Below are 20,488 nucleotides of genomic sequence, written 5' to 3'. Positions count from 1 at the left end.
GTTTGTGACCACAAACTTTGACCCACGCAAGGCAGTTTCCTCAAGCCTTCCTAGGATCTTGCGCAACCAAAAGGAAATTCACTTTTGGTTTCCTTTCTGACTAATTTCTGTTGAAATCCTCTACATTTCACGTGGCCAGGCGAACTACTGGAAACCCTTCTTGGCTGGCTAGTCAAAGCAACGCCCGCATCCCAATTCTATTTGGATTGCGCAGACAGATTGGTGGGGATGCCAGTATGTGGGGAAGGGTCCGGCCTTGTGGGGACTTGGTTTTGACGACAGTCTCGAGGCATGAAAACGAAGGCTCTTTTCCTCCGCTGGCTTCCTTTCCGCTTAGGCGTGCGGCTAAACAGCCCTCTCCTAACGCAGCGCTGTCAGAAACACGAACACGCCCTGGGCTGGCGCTGCGATACACAAACCGAGCCCGCTGCGCCCGCCTTTCCAAGCAGCGCGCCTGCCAATAAGGGTTGGAGTCCCCCCTGTCCCGGAGGCGCCTCGCCATAGGCCGGCTGCGGACGTCAGTCTTCGGCCGCCCCCCGCTTTGGGAACTGACGCAGGGGCGAGGAGGCAGCGGAGCCTGGGCTCCATCCGCGCGAGTGGCCAGGAGGAGCGATGCTGCGGTTGCGCCATCTGTTAGGAGCCTGGGCGGCGGCGGCCGTGCTGATGGGAGGGGAGGAGACAGACTGAGGCGGTTTTTCTCGGAGCTGAAGGGAGAGGCGGAAACCGAGCCCCGTCGCGCGAGTCCCTCTTCCTTCGGGCAGCCGTGCTCCAGACAAAGCTGCCGCCCCCTTCCTTGCTGGTCTTGGCGCCCTGCAGCTGCCAAGGCGGGGGCTTGTCGTCTGCCTCCCCGCTCCCTCCCCCGTCCTTATTTCGGTCCTTGTCTAGTAATCCTAGGGCTTGGCTGGGAGCAGGCAGAGGGCGAGGGATCATTCGGAGCGCGCCCTGGAGAAGCGCTGGGACCGCCGCCCTCAGGACCCCGCAGAGAGCGAGCGCGAGGGGCGGGGGCTCGTCCGCGCGAAGGTGGCTCTGCAGACCCCGCAGTCCTGCCGCACTTCAGGTAAGGACCAGAACGCGCCTCCGCGGCAGCCCCTGCCTCGTGCACCGGCTTTTGTACGCTGGGCGGTTTCGCCCCCGCCCGCTTTGTGTGTGCGCGCTGCTCTTGCCGAAGTGGCGCCGGGGCGATTGTGTTGCCACAAGGCTTTCTTCATTCAGGCCCGCTGCGTGTAACGTGCGCCTTGCGAATGAGAGCTGGAAACGACCCAAGGGGGTGGCAGCGGGTAGAAACGCGGGCGGGCGGGATAATAATTCGGGGGGTGGGTGGTAAATTTGGAAGGGGAGGGCGGGACCAAGCTTGCCTTGCTTGTATCTGAAGTGCCATAATGTCGTTAAACATGAGGGGGGGGCGGGGTGGGAGAAGAACCAGAGAATGACCCACGTTCCAAAGAACAGTGTACGTTAAATGCATACGCGCCCGGCGATGTAGTGGCAGTAGCCTGCTGTCTGCGTATGCCGTTCGTGTGAGGTCTGGGGGGATTTGGCTGGAGTTCTTCTGCTGGAGGGAGTCCCATGATATCCTCTTAGCAAGAGGCTTTGAATTTAGAAGGGTTTTGTGGTTTAGGCTTATGGGATGTTGCGTGTTAGTGTGTGTGTAGGAGGGTAGGGTGTCTTCGCAAAACTACCTAAGTTGTGCCATTAAAGCAGATGCATGGTTACAGATGTGGTGAGAGGCTGACTCTTCGGGGAATTGGTCCTTGTTGTGACCCTGCTGGTGACAATGATGGTGACTAGTGTTGTCATATGATACAGTCTTCAAATACATGATGCTTTGCGGATGGTGACTTTGATTCATAGAGTATTATGGAGCTCGGGGCTTTCTGAAAAGAGGGCTGTTGCTTGTTAGTTTCTGTGATGCTGAGAGAGTCTGGACTACAAGATGTTTCTTTAAAAGAAGGGAAGCCTCCCTAAAATTACATTTGAAGACTCCTGGTTGTGACGGCACATTGTGTGTTGAGAGGATCAATTAGATACTGTTCTGTTAGCATGTTGAATGTTGAAGAGTGTGATAATGAGTGGGATGATGTAATCCTTTAATAATTGATAGTCCTGCTATACAGCTGGGTTTTCCACGCATGCATGCTGCCTTTCCTTCCTTTTGGGCCCTTTGGAAAATGTTGAAATTTGTTCAGGTCTCCACCCTCCTTAACTTGCATAGAGATTTGAGATTTTATAGCTTAAAGAGATGGGGAGGGGGAGCCACTGAGATTCAACCCCAGGCTTTATTTGGTGCAACTTAACTGCAAAAAGGGGGAGTGGAAGGAATAATAAATAAAATGGCTCTTCCCTCCCTTATAGATAAATCTTGCAGGGTTTGTGTGAGTGACAAAGAGGGTTTTCAGTGAAGAAAGGAGGCACAAAATGCCCAAGGGTAGTGAGGTTCTGAAAGAGAACCTTTTCTTTCCCCTAACACTGCAGTTTAATTTTTGTCTCTTTTTTCTAGGGCTGCTTCTTTTACAGAAGAGCCCACTGAGTCCCTTTTCAGGCAGTTTAGACTAGGGAAAGAAACTGACCACTGCACATCAGACTTGTATCTGTAAAGTAACAGTATACATTTAACCCACTTCTTTTTTTAAACATTAACTTTGGCTTCTTTTGTATTCTTGCCTTTAAACACTGTAGATCCTAGAATTTTAGATGGAGGGAAAGAGCAAACTCTCATTTTAAAGTAGAAAATACTGTAGGTTGCCTATCCAGAAGATATGATAGAGGAAAATGAGGGATTTTTAAAAAAAATACTGTGTTTGAAGGACAAAGATGTGCACAGCTTTTTGTCTCCTCTTCCCCCTTAAATCACTGATCCATTCCGGTCCTCAGATGTAGAGACAGGGCATGCACATAGACTGAAAATTCCACCTGGAAAGGCATGCCACTTTCCTGCCTGTAGACATCCTCTACTCTGCACCCTTCCTCCTGCTATCTAAGCAGTTGTGTGTCAATTTGTTGGTCTCTTAAACAATTTTAGTAACCATTCTGCTAACAATTAAAAACAAACGTCCTCCTGTCCAAATTGTTATACAATTTTTTCAGGATTTTAGTCGGTTTTATACTTAAAGTGAATTTCAAGGCCCAAACTACACATGGCAGTGGAAGACCCACATCTTTAAAATCTCCTGAGCATCTGATTTTTAAGAGAGAAAAGGTCATGTGGTTGAGGGTATGCTAAACTTGCACATGCACACTACTTACTTTGAAAAGTCTTACTGACCCCATCACCAGCCAGGTACTATGTCAGAAGTGTGCATAGTTGACAAGGAGTTTTCAGCACTCCTCACTCATGTGACACTTTTAGTCATTAAAATAGACTTATCCCCTCTCCCCAGGCATGCACTTACTTTACACATTAACCAAGGCACACTTGGGATTAAAACATGGGTCTGCTGGCATCACATGTAGTTTAGGCCTAAGAGTGCAAGTGTTTGACAGGATTAGGCCCATTCAACTTTGTCGTTAGATAGATATACCAGACTATTAGCAGTAATTAGTAGATGTTTAAAATATGGTAAAGAATTAGGAACATAAAGCAAATTATCATTAATTTTATTCAGACCAAGTAGAGTTTTGAAAGCTTTTGAGTTAAACTGACATGTCGTTTCTTGAATTTTATCTTCAGGAGCCCCACCCCAGGGTACTTATTTATTGCACACACAAAGCACTGAAGCAATTCTGCTTCCAGAACACACATACACATCTTTGCTGTGCTTTTGTATCATGTAATACCTTTTCTTCTCTGCCATAGTAGTATTGTTAATGACGGCTACTACTATCTAAGTGCAAAGGGCAAGGCTGGCTTCCAGGGCTGGAATGGGGGGCGGGGGGGGGGCACATTTGTGTGTGTTTACTTGTTTACAGCATTTTTTCTTACCTTTCTTCAAGAAGAGTTCAAGGTGAAAGTATTATATCAGTGTTAGGAATCTTAAGCATGATTCAGTGATCTATTGCTTTTTGTATAGCAGAACCTAGATTCAAGTTCTCGGTATCCTCAGAATAAATGTTTTTGAATGCCTTTCCTGTGTATACTTTTTGGATACAGTACAGCTGCTGAGCTGTAAAATAGCCATGTTTAGAATTTGGCATTATAATATTAACTCCTAGTGGATGATTTATATCATCTGAACAAATTCTGTCTTTCAGGCTATAATTCATATAATGTATTTTTTGGAACATTTTGATAATGATAATGAGCTTGGTCATCTGAACAGGGTCTCCTGCAGGTGCCAGGCTGCACCCGGGTGAAAGCAGCAGCCTGTACACGGGCTTTCTCTGCAGTGGCCCCTGTCCTGTGGAATGACCTGCCTGAGGAAGTCAGAAGAGCCCCCACTCTCCTGCTTTTCATAAACGATGCAAAACTGAACTATTCAAAAAGGCTTTTTACTCAAATGAGAGGGCTGTATCATAGGGATGGGGTCTCAGATGCTTCACTAATGAGTTAGGGACCATAGACTTCATCACTATATTGCCTTACATATTATCTGCTGCTTTAAATAGGTACTCTTATGTACCATCAGTGTTGTCTAATGTTAGTCCTAGAATTGATTATGTTCTGCTTCAATGTTTTTACTACACTGTACTGGATTCTTGCTAATACTGTGTCTTTTAAACTTGTATCTGTTTACCCTATGGCATTGTTTATGGAAATGGCCTTGATACTGTATTGAAATGTACTTGATACTGATTGTACTAATCTCATACTGTGTAATCCATTTTGAGTCTCAGTGAGAAAGGCGGACTATAAATGACATAAATAAATAATAAAATAAATAAATAAGATTTTTCCCTTTGAGTAGTAAAAGGGATATTTTAACTATCACTGTTTGAACTCTTTTAGAACTTTTTAAAAATTAGTAGTTATTTCCTGTGATGTTTTGCACAGCAGAACAATTGTATATGAGTCCGCTCTCATAGTCAACTGTGTCGAACGCTGTGGTAAGATCCAATAACACCAGCAGCGCCGACCCGCCTCGATCCAAACTTCCCCGTATGCTTTTGAATCTTGGGGGTAGTTTAGGTTGGATTAGTTTACATGGATTTTTTGTTATTGTCTGTGTCAGGGGCTACGTGTACACTAGACCCGAGGCCCCGTGCATGGAGCTCACTTTCCAAAAGCATGATGTTGATGCAGGTTCTGGTTCCAGTTATAGATTATTAAGAGAGAAGTTGAAAATGGCCAGTATTGCTAATGTCTCTGTATGTCTATGTTGAAGTCTCCTTTGGAGTGCTGTGTACATTTCTGATTACCATATCTCAAAATGGACATAGTAGTGCTGGAAAAGTACAGAAGAGGGAAACCAAGATGATGAAAGGGTTCCTATGAAAAAGCTAAATAGTTTGGTACTTTTCAGTTTAGAAAAAAGATGACTGAGGGGAGACATGATAGAGGTTTATAAACATTCACAATGGCAACAGAAAATACGCAGCAGTTTTCCCTGCACTTTCCCTGAATTAGCCATCTGTAGCCACCATTTCCTCGCACTTCACTGGAGGGCATTTTTTTTAAGAAAACCAGAAACGGCTAGATTGCTATAGTGTTATTACAATCTAGTGCAACAATGTACTAGTTTCCAAGTTCCTCTATTAAAAAATTCTCTAGCACTTTTCATTGCAGAGTTATAAGAGAAAATGTGCAGGCTGTACATTTTCCCTTTATAATTCAGCAATGCAAGGGATAGGCACTTTTTAAAACAGCTGGAAACTAGAGGATTGTAGCAATACATTGATAATGTTAGTGCACTATAGTGATGTCAATTACCCATTTTTTAAGTTCTTCCATGGTGAGGGTGGAAATGGCAGCTGCAAGGAGCTAGGGCAAGAAAAACAGTGCTGATGTGGGTGGGTCCTGCAAAAATGCACACTTTCCTATCCACATGATTTCGAAAGGTTCTTTGGTTGTGATCTTTCTAAAAATATACCAAGCCAGGTTTGGTTAAGATCACAACAAAGTGAGGGAAACAGAAGTGGGATGCATAGAGGGCAACTTCATGTGAATGCTTCCAAAACAATGCTGCTGTAAGGATGCCAAGGCAGGGCAAAACATCCGTGTGGAAACAATATATGTTTAAATCACTGCTCTTCTCATGAAATATACAGAAGCAGCACTAGAAAAGAACTGATCCAAGTTTTCATATATTGCACTGTGGAAAATGCCATTTGTCAGCCATTCTTATCTAACACAATGTATTGGCAAATCTGTGCCCAAGTGAAAAAATTATGTGAGAATTTTATTGTGTATATCCTCAATGATAACTCAAAACTGTTTACAGTTATCCTCTCCTCCATCCCCCCCCCCCGCCACAACAACACTGTGTGGTGTGTTAAGCTAAGAGTATGTGACGGGCCCAAGGTCACCCAGTGAACTTCCACAGCAGAATGGAGAATCAAACCTTGGTTTCCAAGATCCTAATCCATCACTCTAGCCGCTACAGCACACTAGCTCTCTTCAAGTGTAATGTTCTTCTGAAGAAGCTGCAGAATGTCAACAAATTACAGTGCCTATATGTTCCTTTTCTAGAATTTGAGTGCCTGGTTCTGCTTTCATCACCAAACAAAGCAGCATGTTTTTCCAGTCTCTGTTTTCTCTGCAGTGCACCAATAGGTGTTCTGCTGGAGTGACATGGCTACATGATAGGAATAAAATGATGCTGAGTTTCCTAGGGAAATTTATGTTGGTTTCTGAATTTTCTGTGACATTAGAAACTTCCACTAGGCATGGTGTTCCATATAAATGAAGGAGCGTCAGCTTCCCTTTTCAGCCCCCTCATACATTCTTGAATTTCTCCCCAAAGTTTGGGGTTGTGCAGAAAAACACCCTATGAGATATGGAAATCTTCCAGCAGGAGAAAATTTTTCCACCCATACTCAGGTGGGACTGTATTGCTTCTTTGGAATCCAGGCTCAAGGATACTAGATGATATAAAATTATACTCCATAAATCCACACACACACCCATGACACAATTAATGGGATTTGTTCATGGAAGCAATTCCTTTCAGAGATAACTTGCTTCTATATGTTCTCTTTCTGCTGTGGTCTGGATTAGGGAGTTGATCTGTGGGTGGATGTTTGCTCACCTTGAATAGAAGTGAAGAATCATTGGCCCCTAGCAACTAGATTCTGTGGTAATCAACACGAATCCATTGATGGGTAATCAGTGTGTATATACTAGGGCTTTGGTATTCTGTCTAAAACTATCATTCTTGGAGAATTTTCATTCTGCTCTGCTCTTTAATATCTGTTGTAAAACACTTGGCAGCACTACTGCTGCCAATACCACTCTGTCCTTCCAGCAAAAAGTGACTTCATGAATTTCCTTGCCAATTTTCTGGCAGCGAAGCAAACCAAAAGACATCTGATATCTCTTCTTTCTTCCAAGCCTATACTTTTAGCTCTCTCTTCCCCTTATTTTGTTGAGTAATGGCTTTAGAGAGTCTTGGGTTTATTAATATGGCACCAAGATGGCGACCATCATTCTGTTTTGCAGCCATTATTCTGATAGATGACCTCACACGTCTCACTGCTTTCAGAATAAGCAACATAAAATACTTCTTTTGAGGGGAGGCTTACTCTGCTTGTTTAACATCCAAGTCATATAAAATTACTTTCTTTAGGAGAGTATATATCTCAAATACATGAAATCTGTGTTGCAGTTTCTGGTCTTAAAGGTATTGATACTTTCGTTTTCTTTTTGTCACATCAACTAACCCATTTTTTATAGCCTTCTTTGTACTTACATTTGTGATATTCCATCTAGGCAGTCCATCAAATCTAGTTTGGAGAATGTGTAGAACCATTGGAGAATGATGTGAGAAGATCTAGGACAGAGGATGGCAATCCCCCCCAACTATGGGCTTAGAGGCCATGTGTTTATTATGAGCCAGCAATATATCTAATTCTCAGCCTGGCCACATTTGAAGATACAGAGATGGGAGCTGTGACCAGACAAGACAGATCTTTCTCCAAACCTAAAAAATCTAAAATAAGTAAATAAATACATTGGTGGGTGTTAAAAAACCCAAAACGATAAAAGGGGTGCCAGTAGCTTTAAGGACTGGATGCCCTTGGTGGCTATTGCTGAGCAACCTCAGTAGTTTTGCTAGACTTGGTTTCTGTCACTAAAAGGCATGGGGAGGAAACCGGGCCCTTGGCAGGACTGTTTTGGCCTTTGAGGAAGGATTCATCTTGGTGAGGCCCAGCAGCAACCACCAGGCAACTTACAACCAGCCAATTTGCATGGCAACTAGGCCTGGCTTCTTGCTACTTTTCAATAACAGCCACTCCACAAAAGCCAGTGCACTGTGGTGGTTAGAGTTTCAGTTTAAGATCTTGAATCCCTGTTTTGCAGTGGAAACTCACTGGGTAACATTGGGCCAGTCAGCCAAATTTACTTCACAGGCAGGGTGGACTAGTTAGTAAGATCACCAGAACAGTTCCCAATGTTATGATGGCCTCCCCTCCACGCGCACACACAGGGTTGCCAGCCTCCAGGTAGTAAACAACACCGAAGTGGGGCAGTCCCACCAGGGAAGAAAGATACTTAACAAATTGGCTTATAAACAAATGTCAGTTACTCACACGACATTCAAAATTTGGTCAAATTCAATACAAGCAGGTTTAATACGTGCATGAGAGCAGTTCATGTGAATAATCTCTTACAACCAGTTCTATAGAAAACAACTCCCGGCAGGGAGAAAACTCTGGGACAAAGTTCAAGTCAGAGGTAAGTATGGTCAATTTCTCTCATTAACAAGTGTCTTCTTTCATTTCTTGTTGCAGTTGACTCGGCAGACCGGTGAAGACCTGAACAATGAGCCCAAACTGGGGCCAGCTATCATGCACGCAGATTTCGTCACATGGAACGTCCTTGTGCCAGCATCACTTTCCAGATCGCATGAATAAATAACATCTAGTATGGAGGACCACTTTTAAGCCTCTGAGGAAGTCCTCAGGGCTGCAGTTTGGGCTCGTTGTTCAGGTCTTCACTGGTCCACCGAGTCAACTGCAACAAGAAATGAAAGAAGACTCTTGTTAATGAGAGAAATTGACCATACTTACCTCTGACTTGAACATTGTCCCAGAGTTTTCTCCCTGCAGGGAGTTGTTTTCTATAGAACTGGTTGTAAGAGATTATTCACATGAACGGCTCTCATATATGTATTAAACATGCTTGTATTGAATTTGACCAAATTTTGAACATCGTGTGAGTAATTGACATTTGTTTATAAGCCAATTTGTTAAGTATCTTTCTTCCCAGGTGGGACTGCCCCACTTCGGTGTTGTTTACTTGTACCGGGATTAGCCTTGCTTGTTAGTCAGACTCCAGGTAGTGGCGGGAGATCTTCTGGAATTTCAACTGGTCTCCAAGCCACAAAGATCAGTTCACCTGGAGAAAATGGCTACTTTTGGGGCTGGACTCTATGGAATTATGCCATGCCAAGATCCTTTCCCTCCCAAACCTCGCTTTCTCCATGTTTCTCTGGGTTTCACACCCCAAATCTCCAGGAATTTCCCAACTTGGAGCTGGCAACCCTACACACACATCTCTGGGCCAGGCCAGTCCTGTGACAGAATAACTTAGTCCAGTTCATCTGAGTCCTTTGCAAGGTGGAGAAGGCAGTACCCAAGCCCTGCATGAAGCATGGTGGAGGAGACAGCACCCTGCACAAGATGTGCGCCTCACCCTACCTGGGCCCCACTTGAGATGAGGGAAGAGGTGACACCAGCTTAGCCCACATGAGCTACATGCTGGCCAAGATGAGTCACATAGAGCCCAGCAGAGCCCACCCAAGCCCTGTGTAGAATCAGTAAGGCAGCACCTAACCCTTCTGAGGCACAGGAACTGGCAGGCTGCACAAGTGGGCTATTGTTTTCCCTGGTAAGGGGTAAGGATAGAAGGAAAGCTGAAGACAGGGGGCTGATAAAGGTAGGTTAGCAGGTAGGTGGGAAGAAGAGAAGCAGGAAAAAGGGGACAGGCTTTTAGGGAAGGGAACGAGGGAATAGTGGAGGAGGGGAAATAAGATGTTCCCTACAAATCCTTACAGTTCCCCCACTTGTAGATTCAGAATGATCTAAATGGACAAGATCCAATTCCAGGTTATTTTCAGTACTTTAGTTGAAGATTGTGTCTAATCATTTTGATATTCAGAAAATTTTATATGATTATTACTAACTATGGATTCTTCAAATATAATTTAACATCCTTTTTTACTGAAATTGTTTCTGTAGTTTAGAAACTAATACTGGACTTCTACAGTGGAGTAGAAGTCAGTTAATATATACAAACATGAAGACATATAAACTACTGCATATTGTTTATATTCTGCCTTTCAAGTACATATTATTTACTTCATTCATGCCTCTTTTTTCTGTCTAATGGAAACTAGAAGTGGATTGCATTGTTCTCCTCTTCTCCACATTTTAAAACGTGTACTCTGAAATCTATATAAAAGGATACACGGTTTTCAAGAGATGCATATCTAACTAGGAGGCAAGGGCTTCCACTTTTCAGTTATTTATTCATAGGATTTAAAACGTAAGATGGTTAAATGCTTGTACCCTATTTCAAAAGTAGATAGGAATGGTTGTTTACAAATGCGTATTTTCAGAATGTAAAGCCATGCTGCAGATGCTTAGAGGCACTTTGGTTTTCAATAGATGGACCTAAGTACAAAGTTGGTAACTATATTATCTTCTGCTTTCTATATTCTTGCCCTCCTTACAGCCCAGCCTCAATGTCAATATTTGTTTTCCTTATTGTATTAATAGTCTCCTTTTTTACCTTCCTGATTCAAGCTTTTTTCCTCAGTATTTTTTAATAGAAATTGTGGTAAATAGCCTCATATGTACTCTGGGATCCTGTGGCCAGCTATGTCAGAGAGCTACTGAACTGGAAAGGCTCTGATTTTGCCATCAGTAGGAAAACCTTCCCTTGACTACCTTGTGGTTGAAAATATTTATAAAAATAGTAAATTTATTTTAATAATCTTTAATCAGGAGGTGATGAGTTTACTTAATGAAAGGAACAAGGGAAATGATATGGTTGAGTGGCATTAACTAGAACTTTCCTTTACACAGGAGAAACAAACTCATATACACAATTGCTGGCAGAAGTGGCTATATGTGAATGCAGATGTAAAAAAAGAAAAGATTATTTTTCTTACAGGCTGGTGACATATTACTAAGATTAGCATTTGTTGTATGAAAGCTGCAGCAAATGGTTAACACCTCCCCAAACAAACAAACAAACAAACACTGATTAAAATTTCCATGAGGAAAATTTCCATGAGTAATATTTTGGGGTGAACCATATGCTTTGAATAGCGCATATCCACTTTTACTAATCCTGATGGAGAACTACTGTGACTGTGTGCAGTCCGTCAATCCTGGGCCTCTGTGCTGCTGTTATGGATACAAATTATGTTACGTTGTTCTGTGGAAACCAGCCAGGCAAGTACTGGCTGAAACTCTTGTAGTTGTTCTCTTGGAAGAGACCAAAGAGCCAGTGTATATGCCAGCAGTTTGCCACAGCTGCTGGTTGGATAACTTTAAACTAGTAACCTTGAAGGATTTCTGTGTTACATCTGATCTTCCATTCAGCTATATGTTAATTCTTAAGAATTTCTAAGTTGCATCCTTTTAACAAGGAAAATATGAGACTGTAAAACCATGCTAATAACTTTAACAGTTTGGCCTAAATACTTCCAAGAAGAAGCTTAATTAAGCTAGATAGCTGGACTCTAGTCCTTAATAATGTTGCCAAATATGTAGAATTCTGCAAATACTGACTTTCCATATATTTGTTACTGTTGTTAACTGTTATTAGGCCTCCTCTCTGTTCTTTGTGTTGTATCCTTGTGTGTGTGTTTATTGAATTGTTTTTATACTACTTTAGAAGTTTTAAATTTCATTCTAAAAATGCTTTACATTTTTAATGCTTTAATATTCACCACCATGGGGACCTCCTTTGGGTAGAAATGCAGCATATAAATGTTTTGAATAAATACATTTGTGTTGCAATATAGATGTGTCATTATGTAGCATGTAAAACATTCTTCTAATATATTTACTTTAAGTGATTTTTAAAATGTTTCCTAAAAGGCTATTCAGATTCAAATACAGTGTCATTTGTTTCATTTTATGACTGTGGACACATTTTGAACAAAAATGCAGTAATTCCTTTTGTAGAACTGGTCATCCTCTGAGGCCAGAGCACAGGACTAGCCAGTGTCAAGTGTCTGGTCTGTTTCCTAGCTATGTAGGCTGTTGTCCTCTTTTTGTAATAAGTATGTGTTGAAAAGGCATTGTATTTTGGGTACTTGTAAGGTTTCAGTTTGGAACAAAAGACAGGTAGATGGAAAGACAGTATGTTTGGAAAGGTCTCCTGTGCGAAGGAAGAGAATTAACCACCAGTGGCATTTATGAATGTGAAGAACTATAGAACAACAGTTGTTCAACAACTACTCTAGTGTTGCTGGTTTTGATCATTTTAAGCTGTTCTTACTGGCATGGCAAACTGAAACCTGGAGTGGACTTTTTCTAACATCTGAGCTCAAATGTCAAAATGAAAGGAAGAAATTGTATAGTTTAATAGAACATAAGGGGAAACATGCTAAATCTTCACAGGCTGAACAGTAAAAACCACAGACTTATTTCTGAGTTTATTTTGGAATGTCTACTGTGGCATTCAAATGAGGGGGCAGAGTGTATAGCAATGGATTTCTAGTTTTACCTTCATTTTGGCACCCTGTTTCTATGGTATATTAAATATGTGATGGTTCACAAAATTTGAGACAGAAAACAAAACAAAATCCTTTTTGTCTCTTAACAGCTACACTGATTTAAAGCAGACACAAAGGCTGCAATTCTAGGAGCACCTACATGGGAGTAAGACCCATTAAATAAAATGGCACTTCTGAGTAAACAAACTTAGGGTTGCACTGAAATGTGCTAGGATGAGTTAGATTTGAGCTGCTGCTTTATGAGTTTGTAGGAAATGGATTCTTGTTGTTCATGGGATCATAAAATGATAAGAATTACGCTAGTTGGCATTATTCCTTTACTGTATGGGGTGCTTCATATACGAGAATGAGCACAGTTATTTTTTTAAATGAACTGGTTGGGTTTGGGTATTTCACAAAGCAAGCCAGGCAATGAAGAATGAGCCTTTTGCATTTGTTCCATTCTTCTCTAGCCTTCAGCAAAGCCATTAAGGAGCACAGGAAGAAAAGTACAAGAAAATTTCTTTGTTCAGTTTTTTCTGTGGCAAAGCTTTTATGTGTAACCCCAGCAGCCCTCCTTGTCCATTGCTGGTGTAGGCCTCAACCAGGTTTGCTGTGCCCAAGCATTTGATTTAAACTTTTCCAAAAGTAAGTATTCTTATTAATACTAAACAGACATTGCCAGAAATCATGAAGATAATTTTTTTGGAGTCCCTGATGATAGACGAGGTAACCACCAACTACAGCCTGCCCATGTTCCTTGTAAAAGTTGTGGGATCCAGCCTAACTAATGTCAGTAATTTTGAACTTGTGTGTGTGGCACAGAGAGAAATCTCATGCGGATTCAATATGGGACTCTCCTTCCCACCCTGCCATGCACAAGTTCAAAATCATTGGATTTGGTTGTGCAGTCTCTAACGGGCCCTGGCATCCCTTGGAAGGTGTTATTCGTCTCCTTCAATGACAGTGTCTGATGAGATTCTTCTAAGAGGCTAAGGAAACATTGCTTCTGAAGCTATGAAGAGGTTTGGAGTGGTCTGTGGGTTCTGGTTTGCTGACTGGAATGTTTGTCTCCTGCTTAAGCCTATGGAACCTAGAGAACTCTCTCCATATCTTTCTGCTTACAACCCCTCAGCCAAGTCAGCACTAGCTTTAAATATCAGTTTAGTAATGTGTATTTTATCTTCTTGCTCTTTATGATCACAGTGCTACAACACAGGTGAGCCTCTTGCGCTTTCCACACTAGGATAGCAGTTAGAGTGTCAGACTAGGATCTCGGCGATCCAGGTTCAAATTTGTACTCTGCTTGCTGCATGACTGTAGGCCATTCACACATGCTCAGGCTAACCTACCTCACAGGTAGGTTGTGTTGTGAGAATAAAATGGAGAAGAGAAGAATAATATAATATACCCCTGGAGAAGTGGGCACCTTCAAATTTTTCATTCTTGCTGGGTTCTGGCAGGCAGTGTCAGTCTTCCAGCCCTCCCTGCAACTACCGCTTCCAGCCTTCAGCATTATTACTTTTCTGTCCATGTTTCTGCCCTCAAGCTCTCTTTTAAATAGGCATGCTTAGGACTTGCATATGCAAAAATTCAAAGACTCACAAAGTTATAGTGGAGTTAAATTCAGCACTTGTAAAGCATTACAGTTGACATTTAAAATAAATGACCATAGATGGTTAACAATGCAATCCTAAGCAGAGTTACATTCTTCTAATTCCATTCAAGTCAGTGGGCTTAAAAGAGTATCATTCTATTTAGGACTGCACTATAGCTGTATAGAAGGCAAATCCTGTCAATGAACTGAGTACTGTTAACCGTGTGAACCTACCTAAGTTCTTGTGCAGATGCCTAACTCTGTGTGCCCCATTGCCAGAGGTTAAGTGCATGGTCATGGAAGGTATGGCCCTGGTATGTGGTGGTGCTTTAACTTCAAACGACTTATTGCTGTTCAATCAAACTTTTCTTAATTTTGTAGAGTATGTGTGATTCGTGTATGCAGGAATTGTATTTGTGTTCGTGTATAAGCCTACCCCACCCCACCCTACTTCAGAATTATCTGCTGTGGTTAGTGGCTTTTAATAAGTTTTTTTAAAAAAACTTTGTTACTAGCTGTTGTTTACTTGTTGCAGATTATTTTTAATCGATGGTTTTGCTCTTAAGCCATCTGGTTGAGAGTTTTTATGTAACCTATAAATTTAATTGATCAGGCCTGTCAAGCATCCAGACCATGTATTTCCACCTTGGCTGAAATATAAAAACAGGCTTTAATTGGACAGAAATGATTACCATCTTATAGGTGCCTGGAAGCTTTCAACTGATAAACTGTGGACAATTGGTGCAACCACTCTAGTAGTGCTGTTCCCATATTCTCCTTTTCTCTAGGTGGAGAGGGAGAGAGAAATAGATACCTAGACTGTAAGTCTTTTCTTTTTATCATTAAACAGCACTTAATAACCTATGGATGCTTAAATCATAGACACTTTGGAAATGTCGTTTGAAAGGTGATGTCAGAATGTCAGTTCTCAAGCCGAGGCTACGCCATGTTCTCCTGTTATAATCTGTAGTTATTTAGTTCTCTCCCTCCAGGCCCAGGTGCTGCCCAGGCTGCCTGTATCCATGAGAACGAAGAATTCTTATCAGCCCGGCCGACCTTGATGTCCTCGCCTTCCCATGCCTTCTAAGGGGGGAGGCTGGGAAGGGGTGTTTGAAGTGTTGTTACTTTCATTTTATGTGTCATTCTCAACAAAGCTTTGGTTCAGCCAAGGGTCTCAAGTCTTTGGATCATGGACCCCTGTATCCTGAGCATAATCTTCCAATAAACTTTTGAAACCAAGAGACCTTGTGCTTCTTGCAGAAGGGGGGAGACGAACTCTAGATAAATGGGATTCCATAGTCTGACAGGTGAGGTAAAAATAAATAAAAATAAGAAGATGAATTTAATAGTACGTTACAGGTTGGGGATTAGAGCCAGGTATGGTTGCCAGGTCCCTATACCCTCCCAATGGGGGGGGGCGCTAGTACTTAACTTAGACTTCCCAGGAGTCTTCTTCTCCTGGTACTTGTGAGATGATGTCACTTCCTGGAAGTGACATCATTTCCTGTGCTTTGCTCTAGGCCAGTTGGCCCCAGCAAAACTTGAGAACATGCCTGCAGCTGGTTCAATGATGCCATTTTGAGAAGTGATGTTGTCGCACTCTGCTGAAAGCACGTTCAGTACATGCTTTCGTGGTTTGCCTGCCAGTAGTGGGTGATTTCTGGGGGCGGGGCAAACCTTGGGAGATCACCTGCCCCCAGTGGGCAACTGGGAAACCTAGAGCCAGGTTCTGAGTCTGGAAAGGCCACTGGGTTAAACAATCTGTGGAATAACTTCCAAATGTATTCTTTCCTTTCCAGTTTCCAAGTGAAGAAATCAATAATAGTGCTTCTCATAGTGTACTTAAAGCTGCAGAAAATGGTTTATGGCATTTTTGTTGCTGAGAAAATTAAACACATTTTTGTTGCTGAGCCACCTTTCAGCTGTTAAAGAAAAAAGCCACTTTAAAGAGCTGAACAATGGAGCTTACCACTTACATTTTGAAGGCGGCACTAAGCTCTACCCTCACCCTGGATTGGCTTTAGCCAGAGCTTTCACACAGTTATAGCACTATTTCCTCTTCGAATTGGAGCAAAGGGTTTTTTTCCTTGCTCCAGCTTAACTGGGAAAGCTCCATAAGCCCCATGAGTCATGCTTAGAAAGAGCACACTCTCATATGTAAGTTCCTCAGTAAAGTGGGGGCATGCTGTGTTCTGCCTGATAAAAGTCCTTGTGTGGAAACAGCCCAGAATACGCCTGTTATGAAATATTTTCATTAATTGCCTATCTGTTTCTGGATTTGATTTAAGGTGTTTTCAAATCCTTCATGTCCTCAAACTCATGTATCTGATGGTCCATGTCTCTGTGTCTCAGATGTATAGTCACCTTTTCGCAATTCCCTCACACAGACTAGTGTAGTGGTATGAGTGTCAGCTTAGGATCTGGAAGAACCAGGTTTGAATCCCTGCTCTACCATGGAAGCTTGCCTGGTAACCTTGGGCCAGTCACACCCTCATCTTAGCCTACCTCACAGGGTTGTTGTGAGATGGTGGAGGAGAGGAGAATGATGTAAGCTGCTTTGAGTCCCCATTGGGGAGAAAGACGATGGATGGATGGATGCCTGCCTGTTTTAGGGCAATTTCAATGTACAAATTTTATCAAAGAGTTTACCAGAAGAAGTTTAGAGGACATCCTCCCTGCCCATTTTCAGGAGAACTAATTTACTTATTTCAGATATCTTTAATCTGAAATGACAGCTTCAGGTAGGTAGCTGTGTTGGTCTGCAGAAGAATAGCAGAACCGAGTCCAGTGACAAGGCCACTGGACTATTCATCTCAGATGAATGGCGGTATGTCTTTGTGGAAGTATGTATGATGACTGAATATTCATGGTAGTTATTTGAGAATGGTCTTTTCTACATGCTAATGTTCTGTCTATCCTAAGATCCCTAACATCAGTGCAGTGCTGGTGCTGCTAGTTGGTGTGCTGTGCTGTTCCACAATTGCAAATAATGTACAAAAAAGACCTCTTATGAAGGTTTAGAGACCATAGCAATTGTACCAGAGCTCTTAACAACCCTGTACAAACCATCGACCATGGATGATATGGTAATATAACAGGTAGAGATGGAACTAGTCTTCAAGCCTGTGTTAATGTGACTGTGCCCCTCCGACATCAACCCATCACTGCGTACATGCAGCACTCATGAAACGAGAAGAAACAAAGGGAATACAGTTACTCCACGCATGCACACACTGTAAGGAGAACTGTGGCATGATCAGTATGAGTCTTAGAGTGAACATATGCCAAGAACATCTGTATTTGTGGGTTCAGCTGCTCTCTTAAAACATGTTCCCTTTTGATAAGTGCATGTGTGTAGAAAAGGAAACATGGCCAGTTCAGCAACAGTTCCCACATGCCTCTCTGCAGTTTCCATGACAGATACAACCCTGATCAAATGCCAAAGATCTCTCTCACACAAGGACTGCCATTGTAGGGTGAAGTTGGATGGAGCTAAGAAGTGTTTGCAGGGCAAAAGGCTGATGCTAGAGTAACAGCAAGAGAGCATCCAACAGCAAGGGGACAGCCAACATTCAGCACAAACTGCCCTGTTAAACCCCCACATTTATATTGGGAAATGCACCTTTTTGGAAAACATGAGCCATGGGTTCAGATCCTCATGAGGGGGCTGTTGACAAGAAGACAAAACCTACATTTTGGTGCCAGTGTATAATTGAAATACATTTATTTTCCTGATTCACTGGTGTAGGGCTTAGTTACCATCCTAAGCCACACTGAGGCAGGTCTTAGGATCACTCTCTTATTTTCCTTTTTTGCTTGTGGGCGTTTTGTTACCTGTTTTGAACCCCTAGGATAAGGCAGGATATAAATAAATGCTCTCTACATTTTTTTAAAAAAGTATTTTAACTATTTACATATGTAACACCTGACATTACCTGTCAATCCACAAATTCAGACATAGCTAGGGTTTTTTTTAAGGTCTGCTGGTTTTGGTATATTTTTGTTTTTATTTCTATATTTTTTACTGTAGACTGTTTTATTGTAATATATTTCTATAAGTTTAATATTGCAATTCAGTTTTGTATGGGAGTGTTGAATGACCTGGTTGTCTATAAGCAGTGTATTATAACATTTTAACTATGTATAAATGTAGAATTTAAAAAAAGATGTATTTTGCTAAATTAAACTGTGTTTCAGTAGTATTCTCTGTGGGCATTTCTATTTCCCTTTCCTTTCTTTCTCTTCATACCTTTCTCCCTTTCTTTTGCTTCACACACATACGGGCTAATTATTTAATTTGTATTTTTGTCCAAAGGAAATGATGCAAAAAGGATTTTTTTAAAAAAATTATTTATACCCTGCCTTTCTCCCCAATGGGAACTCAAAGTAACATACATTGTTCTACTCTCCTCCGTTTTATCCTCACAGCAACCCTGTGAGGTAGGTTAGTATGAAAATGTGTAACTGGCTCAAGGTCAACTAGTGAGCTTGCATAGCCAAGTAGGTATGCTAACCTGGGTCTCCCAGATCCTAGCCTGACACACTAACTGCTACAGAACACTGGGTGCAAAAAGGATAGATATCAGAAGCCTGCTGAAGGAGGGATAAGAACTAACTAACAATGGAGTCCTATGCAGAGATACTTCAGTTTAAGCATGCTGAAACCAGTGGGAGACTGGAGTAACTTTTCCTAGGATTTCAGTCAAGTCACTTTGGATGACTAGGTCTTTTAATAAACAGTTATTGAATATCCAAAGAATACTACTTGAAGCAAGTAAAGGAGGCTGTTAGAGGTGGGAACGAACCGGGAAAATACTGAACTGTGCGGTTCATGGTTCATCGCATTTCATGAACCACAAACTTTCATGAACTTGCCCCAGTTTGCAAACCGATTTGTTTAGTTCATGAAAACATCACTTCCGGGGCAGCAGAAAGCCCATCTCCCCCATTGCCTAGGAAATGGATTGATCGGTGCCAGGCAGTCTGCAGTGACGAACCAAAAAACGAACCAAACAAACCGGCCGTGACAGTTCATCAGAAATGGGCTCTAACAAACCACTGGTATGCAAACCACGAACTGGCCTGGTTCATGATGAATTTTGGTCCATATTTTGGTTCGTGCCCACCTCTTGAGGCTGTCCATTTTCAGTCTAACAAGAAACAGTCATATAAATATTGTGAGTGAAAACGCTTCTCCCACTAGCAATATCTGTGTGGTGTGTGTTCTCTTTTACATGAGGTAGGAGAGTTTGTTGATTTATACAGCTCATATTTTCAGTGTGTGCTTAGAGCAGAATAACCTCTGGTTTGAGGGTGGTTATAGTTTTTTTAAGTTAGTATTGTTCCGTTTGCCCTGAAATAATTGTCTCGGTCTATGGAGCTTCGGGCTCAGTAGAAGGCTGTGTGCTACTGCTGCTGTGCTGACCAATGTTTGCAGCAAGAGTGAGATTCAATTTTTTCTGATCTGTACTGTATTCGATTGAAAGGGGGGACATGATGCATGTATGTGTCTGTGTGTAAAAGTTTCCACATATGGCAAGAAAGTGCTTGCATATAGAAAAATTCTTTCCAAGGAGAAAACTAAGAATGGTTCTCCCTGTCACTAGCAAATTTAAAAAAACTGGACACTAAGCATCAATCTCTTTTAGATAGCCCAATTACTCAACAGGAAATATCAGACGCAATAAAATCATTGCCAAATAATAAATCGCCGGGTCCTGATGGATTTCCATCAGAATATTACAAAAAATTTATCATGCTTATAAGCAAACCTTTAACTGAAGTTTGTAATGAAGTCTTAGAATGTGGTAAGATGCCTCCTTCTTGGACAAATGCTTCAATTACTGTAATACCAAAACAGGGCAGAGATGTCACCAACCCGGGGTCTTATAGACCCATATCCCTTTTAAACCAAGATTATAAAATCTTCACTATGGTTCTAACTAAAAGGATAAATTCATTCATTTCCCACTATATTCACCAGGACCAATCTGGTTTTATTCCGGCTAGAGATCTGACTAACAATATTTACAAAACTCTAAACTTAATCTCATACTGCCAAACAAATAATATAGAGTCTGCTTTTATTTCTCTCGACATTGAAAAAGCTTTCGATTCCATTGAGATC

At 41.9% G+C, this 20,488-nt stretch overlaps 1 protein-coding gene across 6 annotated transcripts in view; it reads left to right on the top strand.

Annotated features, from left to right (window-relative positions):
- The first annotated feature begins 584 nt into the window (after window positions 1–584).
- Window positions 585–20,488, top strand: part of FYN (FYN proto-oncogene, Src family tyrosine kinase) — a 153,643-nt gene continuing 133,739 nt past the window's right edge. For 3 of the 6 annotated variants that reach the window (XM_054975571.1, XM_054975598.1, XM_054975546.1), the window contains exon 1: window positions 586–1,057. The gene's annotated coding sequence lies outside the window, so the exon portion shown is untranslated. Of the gene's footprint in view, window positions 1,058–20,488 lie in introns of all 6 variants that reach the window. The other 3 variants (XM_054975589.1, XM_054975554.1, XM_054975607.1) reach the window with 2 other exon arrangements.

Source organism: Eublepharis macularius, chromosome 1 (genome assembly GCF_028583425.1).
Source record: "Eublepharis macularius isolate TG4126 chromosome 1, MPM_Emac_v1.0, whole genome shotgun sequence".
NCBI lineage: Eukaryota > Metazoa > Chordata > Lepidosauria > Squamata > Eublepharidae > Eublepharis > Eublepharis macularius.
The sequence above is the reverse complement of the archived record's forward strand: the minus strand, read 5'-3'. Positions and strand labels throughout refer to the sequence as shown.